General features: G+C 38.9%; 1 long non-coding RNA gene across 1 annotated transcript in view; it reads left to right on the top strand.

Annotated features, from left to right (window-relative positions):
* LOC309664511 overlaps nucleotides 1-14,176 on the top strand; it is a 208,323-nt gene that overhangs the window by 164,468 nt on the left and 29,679 nt on the right. The window lies entirely within an intron of this gene.

The following is a 14,176-nucleotide window of genomic DNA, read 5'->3' as shown; positions in this document are numbered from 1 at the left end:
ACTTGATGATATTTACTCACCAACCCTCAGTTAACAAAGCCTATGAATGTGATTTCTGTGGACATGTGAACTCAGTGTAGTGTATCAGAAATATCACACAGGAAAACCCCCTGACAACATCCTGAATGACCATAGTTTTTACCCACAATTCTTCCTCCTCAGTCAGGTAAATATCAGGGGAAGATATCTAACATTACAATATATATAGGTAATCCTTTACCCAAAAAATGATATCTCATTAAATATCTGATAATCGAGCTGTGAATGTGTGAATGCTTTCAGTGAGTCATCAAAGTTTAGTATCTCTCAGTTTGTTATAAGGGAAAAATTTATCAATTTGAGAAAGGTAAATAATAGCCTTTATGTTATATAAAAGCTATTTCATATGTAATATTAAGACAGTTAATGAAATATAACAATATTGGTTCATAGGCATTCACTAGAATAAGAAGATTTTTAAAAATAAATTGCATAAACTGCACAGTGTTGAATGTATGTGAATATTTTCTGAGTTCTCTATTGTGTGTCTATGTGAGTGTGCATGCCACTTAGATGTTTGTTTTGTATGTATATTGGAAGTCAACTGCACTGTAATAGAATTATGTACCCCTTACTTAGTAACTATTCTGATATCAGCTATGATTTGCCACACGTATATTAATAACAAGTAAACCTTTTACAGGAAGTATCTGAAAATTCAGAATCCTATACCTCATTCCTTTTCTCTTGCTACCTCCTGACATGCGCATATAGGAAAGGCCATTGTTACTAAGCTGTCTTTTTTCAACAAAGCCAAACCATGTTTTCTGTGTACTTTTGTATCATCTCTGGGTCACTAATACAAATACTGTATTGAAGCATACACACATACAAATATATATAAAAGTATGTGTATATATTCTATAAATATATATAAAAGTGTGTATATATTCTGTCTCTCTCTTCAATGTCACTGAGTCCTTCCTCAGTGGTATCAAGTATACTGATAAGCCCTTTGAAGGTATTCTTCATATAGTGTATGTGTTTTTTATTTCCAGCATTTAAATTTTACTATAGTTTATATCTCTCTGCTGAAATAACCTATCTGATCTTGCATGTTGTTTAGCTTCTTTACAATCATTTTATATGGTGTTTGGCATTCTCTGTCTCAGTTAAGCAACTGCTTGGGTTCTTGTTTCTCTCTGCAGCCACCTAGCTCTCCAGACTTTGGGCTTGTTTTTTGCCCTGCAGTCTCAGATATCTGATGTATTCAAGAAAAGTTGTTAATTTAAACTCTTCCCAGCTGTCTTCTTGTTTAAGAATAGGAGCAGTGCTTTTTCCTGCTCTCTAATCTGAAATGTAACTGAAAGTTATTAGTTGATTTTTGACATATGTTCCAGGGTAATTTGATGTGAAAAAGGTGACTTTTTTCAAAAATGGTGATAAAATAATTGGATAATTGTATATTTTAAATGCACCTTGATGTTTATACCATAATTAAAGATTTATTCAAAATAAATTATAAACCTAAACAAAATAGCTAATAGTACAAAATTTCTGTTGGGAAACATGGAAACTAATTTGAAGCACACAGATTTTTAATATGTAATGCAAAGAATTGTGTGAGACATAAAAGCAAAAAAGATAAATTGGAGTTTATTAAAATTTAATGTGTCTGCTTTTCAAGATTTTATTATGAAAACAAAATCACACATTGGGAGAAAATGTGTCTAATAAATATGTCTGTCAAAGGACTTGAATCCACAATATGTAAAGAATGTTCATAATGCAATAATAATACAAACAACTCAGTTTAAATGGGAAAAAAAAGGATAAGATTAAAACAAGCATTTCACAATAGAAGATATATAGATAGCCAGTAAGTACTAGAAAAGATGAACAAAGCTTTAGTCATCAGGGAAGTGCAAATTAAAACTATAATGTGATAGCATTAAAAATCCATTTGATAGTTCCTTGTAAAGGTAATGACACCTTACCTAAAACCAACAATTTCAATTCTAGGTATTTACCCCCAGGAAAACTTAAATAATTATACAAAAACAAAATCAAAAAATAAATTTTTAAAAAAGAATTGTATAAAAATGTTCATAGAATCTTTATTCATAATCGCCCCAAATTAGAAAGAACCAAAATGTCCTTCAGCAGATAAATGTATAAACAGTGATGTTGCCTAACAATGGAATATCACTCAGCAATGAAAAGGAAGGAACTACTAATGCATATAACAACATTAATAATAAAATTAAGCTGGGCAAAAGAAGCCAGGCACAAGAAAGTAGAGCTGTATGATTCTATTTATACAAAATTCTAGGAAAGACATCTAATCTAGAGTGTGGGGGTGAAAATTAATTGGGTAAGGGAACAAGGGAATGTTTTAGTGTGATGGAAAGTTCTATATAGATTGTGGTGGTGTTTACAAAGGTGTATAAATTTTCAAAACTCATCAAAAGGTATCAAAAATTCATATACTTATATAAATTACACATCAATATAGTTGATTTTAAAAACTATAAAAGTGAATTTTGGATCCCCAGCATATTATGAGACCCAGATTCTGAATTTGCCACATGGCTCATTGGCTTTACTATCAATACTAGTGTATTTATTCCCTTGTCCCTCCCGTATGGCTGTACGACCTTGGGCAAGTCAGTTCTCCTTTATGTCTCTCAGTTTCCTCATTTGTGAGGAGTGCATAATGATGGTAATTACCTACAATCCTTTCTGAAGGCGTTTTCTGAGTTAATCTATCAATAAGTCAGACACTTAAAACAACGCCTGGCACAGAGTAAATGAGCAATAAGTAATAACCAACCATTATCTATTTTACTACTATTATTAAAAATCAAAATAAAAGTCTGTGTTCCTTAAAAAAGCTTAAAGCAAGATTATAGCTGATAATAAAGCAAAATAATAAATTAGGCTGAAAGGAGATTCAACCTTGATGTGATGGGTAGGTGGGAGTTGCTTACACTCTCAAGGCATTACTTTTTATCTGATGACACCCTTCCTGAGATTTTGGAAGCCTCAGGCCTGTGTACTGCTTACGTGCCTCAGCCCCAAGCATTTTCTGAGTGTCCAGTCCCCTGGAAATTGCTTTTCCACAAAGGCAGGAAAAACACCCCCTGTGACTCTATCTCTCCCCCCTCCCCCCAGAGCTTCTCTCTCATGGAAGTCTGAACTAAACTGGAGCTCTCTGTTACAGATTCTTCCATCCAGGGTAGGAATTACATACCAGATGTATAAATATTCTAGAGAGAAGTCACACTATAAGACAGTACTAACAACACACATGCATTCACGCATGCGCACACACACATATACATCGTTGCATGGCCACTGCTGCCCTGAGTTCTGTTTCCCTGCTATACTTGAGGTGATTTCATTAATGCCTTTTAACACAGGAACTGCCTCCTGAATTCTCGTGTAATGGAATCACTTCATTTGGTGACCTCTATGAGAAAAGAGGACTTAGAGATCAGCAGATGATTTGGCCCTAATCATGGGCAAAAGGCATGAAATTCTGCATTCTTCACCACAGGTACGTCAGGACATTAAAAAGACACCATGTCAAGTAGTAGGCGGTCTCCTGCCAGTGTACAGAGTTTGTGGGGGCATGACTTGGGCCAGAGTTTGAGAACCCATCTTCTGGGTCAGTGGAGAATTTTGACAAGGACCTTGAGATAAGATTGAGCTCAATTCTCAGAGGCCCCTCCATATTCCTAAGGGAAACTTCCGGTCATCAGCGGTGTGGGCATGACTATACCTGTAAATGCTTCAGCAGTAGGTGAGATGAAATCAAATGGAGTGATGAGACAAAAACAGTCTTCTATTTGGTAGTATAATTTATTTTCATATCAAAATTATTGGAACAGTGCAGAAGCAGACAATAGTCACAAGATATAGGAAAATAAGTATAGAAGATTATAGTGAAAGTATGCAATGCATTGTACATAAGTATGCAACAGAAACCATTAAGTTGCCATCGATTTTAATTGTGAAACTTTATTCCCTGCATTAATGCTTTATATCCACATATTTAAAATGGAACTGAGTGTTTCAGGTCTTTATTTTTCAATTTGCTTCACATGTTTTGGTGACTTATCCTTCGAAAAAGCAAAATCCAATGTCTGATCTCCATAAGAGGATGAGCAATGTCTTATCCTGAGCCCACAAGCCAAGTGTCTGTCCCATGGAAGCCCCTTTGCAGCTGGCAGGTCCTGGACAGGAAGGTGACCCTCCTGGCACAGATAGCACAGAGGTTGATATCTCCAAACAGGTGAACCTGGTAGACCTCAGGGCCTCCTGTAAAGCCCTGCTAGTCCCACACTGGAAACAGGCAGGCTGCAAGCTTTGAGCAACTTCCCAGAGCAGTATCTGTAATGGCTGTTGAGGATCAGAAGCCCCTGAGATTTCTGATTCTGCCTGATTTCACAGAGAGCAACAATCCATTGTAGTAACAATGTGATGCTGATGGGGGTTACTGTCTTGCCACTGTGGTGCCAGGGGCTTTCAGGATCCTGGGGATCATTGCAGGTGTTTTTGCTGGTCTTCTTGGTACACCACTTGAGGCTGTCAAGCAACGTTTCCCATCCATCTGCCTTTTCTGTGCAGTCTTCAAGAGCAAGAGTAGCCTCTGTGCCTGACAGAGTGCAAGGCAGCTGCTGACACATAGCAATACTTTAGCTCTGAACCATACCTGAGTGTGGACTTCTTTTTTTTTTAAGACAGTAATACTCTATATGATACCAGACTTTTCCAGGTAAAACTATTTTTTTAATTTATTTGATTGCACTGGGTTTTAGTTGTGGCAGGTGGGCTCCTTAGTTGCAGCAGGTGAGCTCCTTAGTTATGACTCGCAGGCTCTTTAGTTGTGGCTTGCCAGCTCCTTAGTTGTGGCATGCATGTGGGATCTAGTTCCCTGATCAGGGATCAAACCCAGGCCCCCTGCATTGGGAAGCATGGAGTCTTATCCACTGCGCCACCAGGGAAGTCCCTAAGTGTGGACTTCTTGGCACATCACACCTACTTATTAAAAGTTTACCAAAGGAAGGAGCGCATGAATGATATTTCTAACCAACACACTGGTAATTTGTTTTCATATTATTATATTTTTTTCTTGGAAAAAAGAATGAATACAATTTTTTAAAATAAGTCTGGCTTAGCCTCTTTGGTGAATGTTTCCAATCTTTTCATATTATTTAGCTGTAAATTCCCCCCCTGAGCACTGTTTTCATTGCATCCCATGATTTTGGTATAAATTCATCCTGTTGTGGTCATTGAAGAGATTTTGTATGATATCTATCTCTTTAACTTAATCTGTGGCCTAACTCATGGTCTCTCTGGAAAATGTCCCATTGTGAGTTGGATACAGTGTTCTGTATATGTCAGATCTAGGAGGTTTATTATGTGGGTCAAGTTCTCTATTTCCTTATTTATCTTCTGTCTGGTTGTACTATGCATTATTTATAGTGAGGTACTAAAGTCTCCCTATTACTGTATAAATGCTTGTTTCTCTTAATTCTGTTTTTGGAGTCTGCTTATCTCCCTGGATATTTATGATGACTTTCTAAATTCCCTTACATATGTGAGTGCTTTTGAATGTCCTACTCCTTAAATGTCTGGCTCCCAAAAATGAAAAAAAAAAAAGAAAAATTAAGGGAGAAAAAAGGTGCTGGACCTATACATCCTCTAGAAGTTGCTTCAGCCAGATAAGGAAAGGTTTGCAAGAACGGCTGCCTGCCTCTGTGTCTGCACCTGTGTGTTCAGAAGCAGCAGTCAGCAGTAAAAACAGATCCCCAGTATTTGGGGGTCAGAGTCCTTATTGCTCACCCTGGATCCACAAGCTGCATGAAAACTGCTCCAGAACACGTCTATGGTTGTCTGCAACGGGGTTAAAGGTGTGTGAGATGAGTAACTGCTATGGTGCGAAAAGCTGAAATTGATTAAAATTAAGTTCAATTTATAGGACCAGCCCTTCTCCGGGAATTGCAAATCTTCAATAACTCCAGAGTTCCCAAACAGTTACATCAGACAGATTCTGCCAGCATAATTATTGTCTGGGTAGGGAGACAACCAGATTCCTGGTCCTTCCTAATCCCACCATCTTCCCTCTAACTCCACCTCCGTTTCATATTATTTAAATTTACAATGGTTAATTATTTACTTAAGGGACAGTGTTTTGTTTTATATCTATAACAGCATTTTTAGCCATATTAAGTTCTATTGCTTATTTCTGAATGTTCTCCAGTTTGTGGCTTGGAAGTTCTCAGAGCTAAAGCCTCTATCCTCAATCACTGGAAAGCCAAGTATATTGTTTCTAGGAAGCTAAATGGTTTGGTCAGGTGTTTGATGTATGATTTATGTTTTATTTTATCTACAGGATTATTCTTTAAGCCCATGGGAAAGATTTTTAATTTGGGGGTTAGTTTTCTGAGAGTTAAATCTCCCTACCCAATTATCTGGCAGTCTTGCTGTCAATTAACATTAATTTCACTCCATCTGGTGAGTCTCATTAAGACTATTTGTGAAACTTAATTATGGAAGACCTGGCATCTTTTATTTCCCTAATCGGACATGGCTTTCAGGTGGCCTTTATTTCTGTGGAAGGACTGTTTAGTGCTAGTAAACCAAAGGCCCCCTGAATGCCTGTTGATCACTGGGCAGACAAATTCATCATGAAAAGTTAGTACCTTTTATTTTTTCAAAAATCACCACAGCTAATTAGCATTGGTTGGTTCCTTCAAGTTTCTTACTGGCATGTGGCCATCAAAATTAGCCCACTGCATTAAATAAGCATGTTGTATTTTAAACTAAAAAAGAAGGGAAATGTGAAGAGCAATATTATTAAGTAATGTCATTCAAATTTAACATGCTTATTGCAATAGCATTCAAGTCTTTGTGTCTTAGCTTCTGAATGTGTTTGGTGCAGTGGATAACTCTGGCAGTTTGGCGAAGACCATGATCCTTCTTGATGACTTTTTTTAATGCATAATGTATAATAGGATTACAATGAAAACCAAATGTACTAAAAGAAAGTAATCAAACATTTTAAAAAATAATTTGTGGTATATAAATAAATGTGATACTTTATTAATGCATCAAATATCCAAATCTAGTGTCAGTATATAAACTGTCATAATTTCAAAATAGAGATGAGCCAAGTACTATTTCTAAATCCTTACAACAACTGGTATGTGATACATGAGAATATTCGGATTTCTATTGGTGACAGTCATGGATACTCTGGCACTACCGCTGTTTGTTGCCCACATTCATAATTGAAGGAATAGATAAGTTTCAGTAAGGGGCTAGTTACATTAAAGATGTACTTTTGGGAGTTCCCTGGTGGCCTAGTGGTTGGGATTCCAGGTTTTCACTGCCGTGGCCTGGGTTCAATCCTTGGTGGGGAACTGAGATCCCTCAGGCTGCACGGTACAGCCAAAAAAAAAAAAAACACAACATAATTTTGAGTGACATCAGCAAGATGGCAGAGTAGGTGGTCCCTGACCTCAGTCCTCCTTACAGGAAGACTGACTAGCAACTATCCAGAGACGAGATACCTTGTGAAAATTCCAGAACCCACAGGCCCTGAAGCATTCTCCTTGGACCAAAGAGAAAAAGAAGGATCACATTAGAAGGGTAAGAGGAGCAGTTTCACTTTGATCACATCACCCCTCCCCAAGGCTGACACAGCACTGCATCAAGAGAGATCTCTGGGCCTATAGTTTCTCTAGTGGGAAATAGCCCAAGGTGGGCATGCAGGTTCCTTAGCACTGCAGATGCTTCTCAGGAGGCCCACTTGGGTCTTATCTCGCAGAAATTGGCGGAGCTGGACCACTAGGGATTAGACAGAGATGGAGAAGGCAGCAGAGTTTACAGCAACCAGCACAAATATCTTGGCAAACCACGTTCCTGCTGCTGGCTGTGCCTGAGCAGAGATCTCAGCCAGTGCCTCTGCCCATTTGCAGAGCCAAGCCACTGGCTTCATCTGCCCAGGGAGCTCAGTTGTCAGTTATGTCAGGTTTGGGTCCCCAGCCAACCATCTACACTGGCTATAAAGCCCATTCGTGGGGCCACTCAGAGAAGTAAGACAGCAGCCCCTCCAATTGCTGAGCATAACCTCTAGTCCCAGCCAGCTGGGAAGCCTAGACAGAAAACATGGGCAACTATGGAGTCCATCCTATAGCCTCACTGGGGTAGGAAGGCAAGACAGCAGCCCCTCTCAACTCAAGAGCATAGCCTCCAGCCCCACATAAACACAGAACCCAAACAGTGACCCCAGGCAGCCTTGAAGCCCAACATACAAAACTGCCTGGCTGCAGAGCACAGCCTGCGACCTCATCCAGCCAGTTACCCCACCCAATCACAGAGCATAGCCTGAGCATAGCCTGTGGCCCTGTCCTGACCAGGAAGCCCAGAGAGCAACCCTGCCCAACTGTGGAGCACAACCTCCACCCCACTCAACTGTAGGGTACAGTTGAATGCCCCACCAGGTGAAGGAGCCCAGCCAGCAAATTTTTTCAACAGTGGCACACAGCCTGCAGCATCCAATCACAGAACCAGCCTGTGGCCCTGATCAATTTAAGGGCACAGCCTGCAGCCCTACCTGATTACAGAGCACAGCCCGAAGTCCCATCCTGCAGCTGCCTGAATACAGAATTCAGCCAGTGGCACTATCCTGAAGGGGAGCACAGTCTGAAGCCCCACATGACTAAGGGGCATTGCAAAGTGCCTGCAGCCCTGTCCAGTCACAGAGTCCAATAAGCAGCAATGTTCTACAAGTGAACACAGACTGACCCTACCCAACCAGAGGTGAACATGGAGCCCAGCTAGTGGCACTGCCTGACCATAGAGCACAACTAAGAGCCCCACGTAACCAGGGTGTCCAGCCAGCACCTCCCTCCAACTTCAGAGTATGGGCAGGAACTTTACCTAACTAGAGAACAAGCCCCACTTTCCCACAGGTGTTACCAGATGACCTGGCCAGAACCCAAAGCTGAGATAACTGAAGTTCTTTCCCTGCCAAAGCAAACCTGTAAAATCTGGAAAAGGAAACCACTTCCTCAATTGCATAGAAACCAAAACAAGATACAAGGATCACAAAGAATCATGTAAACATGACATCACCATAGGAAACTACTAAAGCTCCAAGAACAGACCCTAAAGATCTATGAACGTTCTGACAAAGAATTCAGAATAAACCTCTTAAAGAAGTTCATCAAACTATAAGAACACACGGATAAATAACTAAATAGAATTAGGAAAACAATACATGAACAAAATGAAAAGTTCAACAAAGAAATAGAAACCAACACACACACACACACACACACACACACACACACACACACTAAAATCCCAGGGCTTCAGAATACAGTGACTGAAGAACTCAACAGAGAGTTTCAACAGCAGACTTGACCAAGCAGAAAAAATAATCAGTGAACTCAAATGCAGATAATTTGAAATTATCCAATCATAGAAGAAAGAGGAAAAGGAATTTAAAAGAATGAAGAAACCTACAGAACTTGTAGGACACCATCAAAAGAAATAATATATGCATAATAGGAATCCAAGAAAGAGAAGACAGAGAGGAAAAAAAGTCTATTTAAAGAAATAATGGCTGAAAACTTTCCAAACTTGGGGAGAGAACTGGTCATCCATATTCAAGACCCAAAAGAGCTACACCAAGAACACTATAATTATTGTCAAAAGTCAAAGACAAAAAATTTTAAAGCAACATACAAGGGAACCCCCCTAAAACTATCAATGGGTTTCAAAGCAAAAACCACTCAGGCCAGGAGAGAGTGGGATGATATATTCAAAATGCTGGGGAAAAAGAAAGGCTGTCAACCAAGAATGCTATACCCAGCAAAGCTGTCCTTGAGAAATGAGATAAAGACTTTAGCTTTAACAAAAGCTAAACCACCATCAGATCTGCCTTACAAAAAATGCTACAGGGAGTTCTTCAAGCTAAAATGAAAGAATGCTAATTAACAATGTAAAAGCATATGAATGTGTAAAACTCATCAGTAAAGGTAAATATATAGTCAAAGTCAGATTCTCTAGTACTTTAATAGTGGTGGTGCATAAATCACTTTCAACTCCAGATTTAGAGTGAAAAAAACATAATAAATATAACCATGACTATAATAATTTCTTATTGGATACACAATATTTTAAAAGATGTAAATCATGAAACATCAATAACCTAAAATGTGAGGGAAGGGACTTCCCTGGCAGTGCAGTGGTTTAGACTCTGCACTTCCAATGCAGGGGGCACAGGTTCAATCCCTGGTCAGGGAACTAAGATACCATATGCTGCAAGGCGTGGCCAAAAAATAAATTAAAAAATAATAAAATGTGAGGGAGAAGGGAGAATTAAAAGTACGGTTTCTGTATGTTACCAAAATTATCAACTTAAGATAGGATTTTAAAATAGGACATCTTATAACTATAAGATAATTTATGTAAGATTCATGGTAACCACAAAGGAAGAATCTATAGTAAATACACAGAAGATTAAGATTAAAGGAATCAAAGCATACAACCATAAAAAGTCACCAAATCACAAAGGTAGACAGGAAGAGAGGGAGAAACGAACAAAAGTACAACAAAACAGTCAGAAAACAATTAACAAAATGGCAATAGTAAGTCCTTACCTATTAATAACTACTTTAAACATAAATGGGTTAAAGTTTTCCATGAAAATACAGAATGGTTGAATGGATAAGAAAAACAAAAAATCCCATAATATGCTGCCTACATTAGACTCACTTGAACTTTAAAAACACAGGCTGAAAATGGAGAAATAGAAAAAAAGATATTCCAAGCAAATGGTAATCAAAAGAGAGCAGGGGTAGTTATATTTATGTCAGACAAAATAAACTTTAAGCTGAAACTGGTCACAAGAGACAAAGAAGATCATTATATAATGATAAAGGAATCAATTCAAGAAGATATAACAGGGCTTCCCTGGTGGCGCAGTGGTTGAGAATCCGCCTGCCAATGCAGGGGACACGGGTTCGAGCCCTGGTCTGGGAGGGTCCCACATGCCGCAGAGCAACTAGGCCCGTGAGCCACAATTACAGAGCCTGCGCATCTGGAGCCTGTGCTCTGCCACAAGAGAGGCCGCAATAGTGAGAGGCCCGCGCACCGCGATGAAGAGTGGGCCCCGCTTGCCGCAACTAGAGAAAGCCCTCGCACAGAAACGAAGACCCAACACAGCCAAAAATAAATAAATAAATAAATTAATTAATTAATTTTAAAAAAAAGAGGATATAACAATTGTTTAATATTTATGTACCCTACATTGGAGCAACTAAATATGTAAAGCTTGTACTAACAGAACTAAAAGGAGAGATAAACAGCACTACAATAATATTAGGGGCCTTAATACCCCCACTGGCAACAATGGATAGATCATCCAACAACACTTGTGAACTAGGGTTCATTGAACAACACTATAGACCAAATGGGCCTAACAGAACATTCCATCCAACAACGGCAGAATACATTCTTCTAAAGTGCACATGGAACATTCTCCAGGATAGATCACATGTTAAGGCAACAAAACAAGTCTCAACAAATTAAGGAAGATAGAAATCATATCAAGTATCTTTTCTGACCACAGTGGTATTAAACCATACCATACTGACACTTTCTGTGCTCTTCTTATTCAGAACCTTCACCCTACAAAGATGTATTAAGTTAATTTGTCCCATATGTAAACCTAATAAATAACCCATTGTGTGTTCAGTGTAAATGGAAATGAAAGACTTATCCTTTCAGTTTATTTATGCACTTTCTCTCCCCTGCCCTTGTCAGGTGGAAGAGATAGCTAAGTATCATCACATCAATCAAGCACATCTTTGCACTGGTAAACTTTTCACAAACAAACATTAATGATGCCTTCTTTATTTTGCCAAAGTCTTTTGTTGTTGTTGTTGTTCATTTATTTTGGTGATACAGACAAGTAAGAGTGTATAATTATTTACTAATCTTTTGATATTTTTTGTCAAGAAAATGTTGAAAAACAAAGCTATATAAATAACAAATGGAAGCTTCTTTAACTATGTTCATTTTATTCTATTAATTCATTTTATGATGATGTGCTATGGACCCACTGTTTTGTGGCATTCTACTTCTTTTGGACATTTATAAACATGATGAGCCATGATCTCCATCCAACCTGTGGACATGTGAGAAACACTAGATTTATGCTCAACCATTAAGTTTGGTCAGGTTTACCTGGGCAAATGGATGCCTATGTCTTTACAATCCAAACGTAATCAAGTAACATTTAATGTGATAATTTATTTGGCCATATTTCCAACTGACTGGAAGCAACGTATTCTATTTTTCAATCATTGTTCTTCAGGCACTTAGTTATTTATCTTAATGGCTCCTAACTGTCTCTTGACAGTAACTGACCTTCCCCTCGCTGTACTATCACTGAATTTTAAAGCCAATTAGTTACTTTTGATCACAGGCTACAATGATCAATTCTCAGATTCCCCTACTATTTCAGTCACTGACATAGGGAGCCCCTAAATAATGCCTCCCATAACCCCCATATCCCTGATCTTCAAATACTAATTTCTGACCACTCACTTGAATCTCTAACCATCACAGATTTTATTTGTCTGAGTCATCAAACAACATTATATCCCTCTATAATGGACCATATTGTTCACATATCACTGAACCTTGTGGCACTCTCCAATACCCATTTGTCCCAGCACTATACCCACAGGTCACTGACAATATTCAGCAGAGACTATGATCATTGTCGGTCCCTTGCACACAATTACACAGCTCCTCAGATCACCCAATATCTCACCGCCACATCCCAAGTAGTGATTCCCCAAAGTTCTCAGCTGCTGTAAGCTGCAGAACTCCATTTCTTTTATCCCATTTGACACCAATTAATTGGCCTTCACTTTCTTTGGACATCAACTGAACAAAACATTGAAGCTGTGTCTTTAGTTCCAGAATGGTTGAGGCTGGAGACAAGTTTTGCAGTGAGCTTCATACAGACACTGGATAACACATTTAGAGTGGCTGCACTTGCCCAAAGAGAGTAGGTGAAAAATAGTCAAGGTCAGAAAGTCACAAATCTAAGAATAAAGGGAGATGCAGAGAAGGATATACAAGAAAGTCCAATAAGAACTATTTCCTGCTGAATTGTGCTGTCCACAAAAACAGACTTAGCTATGCTCACTGCTGTCTCCTCAGGACCTAGAACAGTATTTGATACAGAGTAGGCACGCAGGAGACATTTGTTGGCAGAACTCCCAGAAATATCTATGGAAAACTAGGAAAGTTAGTATCACAGATGTCAAGAAAGGAATTTTTCTAACTGAGGGGATTGTCATCAGGTCAAATTCAACAGACTACCAGTAAAACCAGAAAATCAAATTTGTGTGAGGTCTTCATATATCAAATATATTAAACTCTTTTCAGACAAATGTTTTGAAACTTTTTCCAAGGTCATCATTTTTTTTAAAATTAGTTAGAATTTATGCTTTGGGTATATAATACGTAAATTTGCATATATTCAAATAAATCAATCTTTTTATCTTGTGTTTTCCTCACCTTATTTGAAACTACAAAACTAATCACTTTCGGCCTAGAGGGACTTCAAAGAAGCCAAAGCCTGTGTATTCTGTTTCTCCCTCAACATCTGAGACAGTGCCTTGGGAGAGAATCAATTCATCACTAACGAATGAGTGTCAATAAAAGATAATGTTGGCTACCTATTTTTGTTCAATAGCAAGAACCCCTTAGGTGCTTTCCTGAGGTATCTGCTTAGAGGTTTGCTGGAAGGAATGGAAGTTACAGGAACCAGTTTCAGAATTCTGTTTCTTCACAGGAGTCCCTGAAATGATCTGCTGTAGTGGGGTTAGAGGCCTCTCTTTCCTCAGTGCGCAGGTATTCTGCACACCCTCAGAAGGAAGACTGGGCTGAGAGCAAGGGTAAGATGGAGTGCCCAAGCCCCAGGTGCAGGCTGAGAGCACCTTCTGAGGACCCTTGTGCTTGAACGTAACCCTGGTAGTGGTGGTGGGGGCAGATGAAGAGCCAACAACTGCTTTTTCACCCCACAGCCCTGATGGCCCCTGGGAAAAGTCACTGCCCTCTCTCTAACCCAATTCATGGTCATGTCACGGACTGAGTGGAA

The sequence above is a fragment of the Balaenoptera physalus genome (assembly GCF_965194825.1).
Source record: "Balaenoptera physalus genome assembly, chromosome: 7".
In the NCBI taxonomy this organism is placed as follows: domain Eukaryota; kingdom Metazoa; phylum Chordata; class Mammalia; order Artiodactyla; family Balaenopteridae; genus Balaenoptera; species Balaenoptera physalus.
This window is presented reverse-complemented; position numbering and strand designations above follow the sequence as displayed.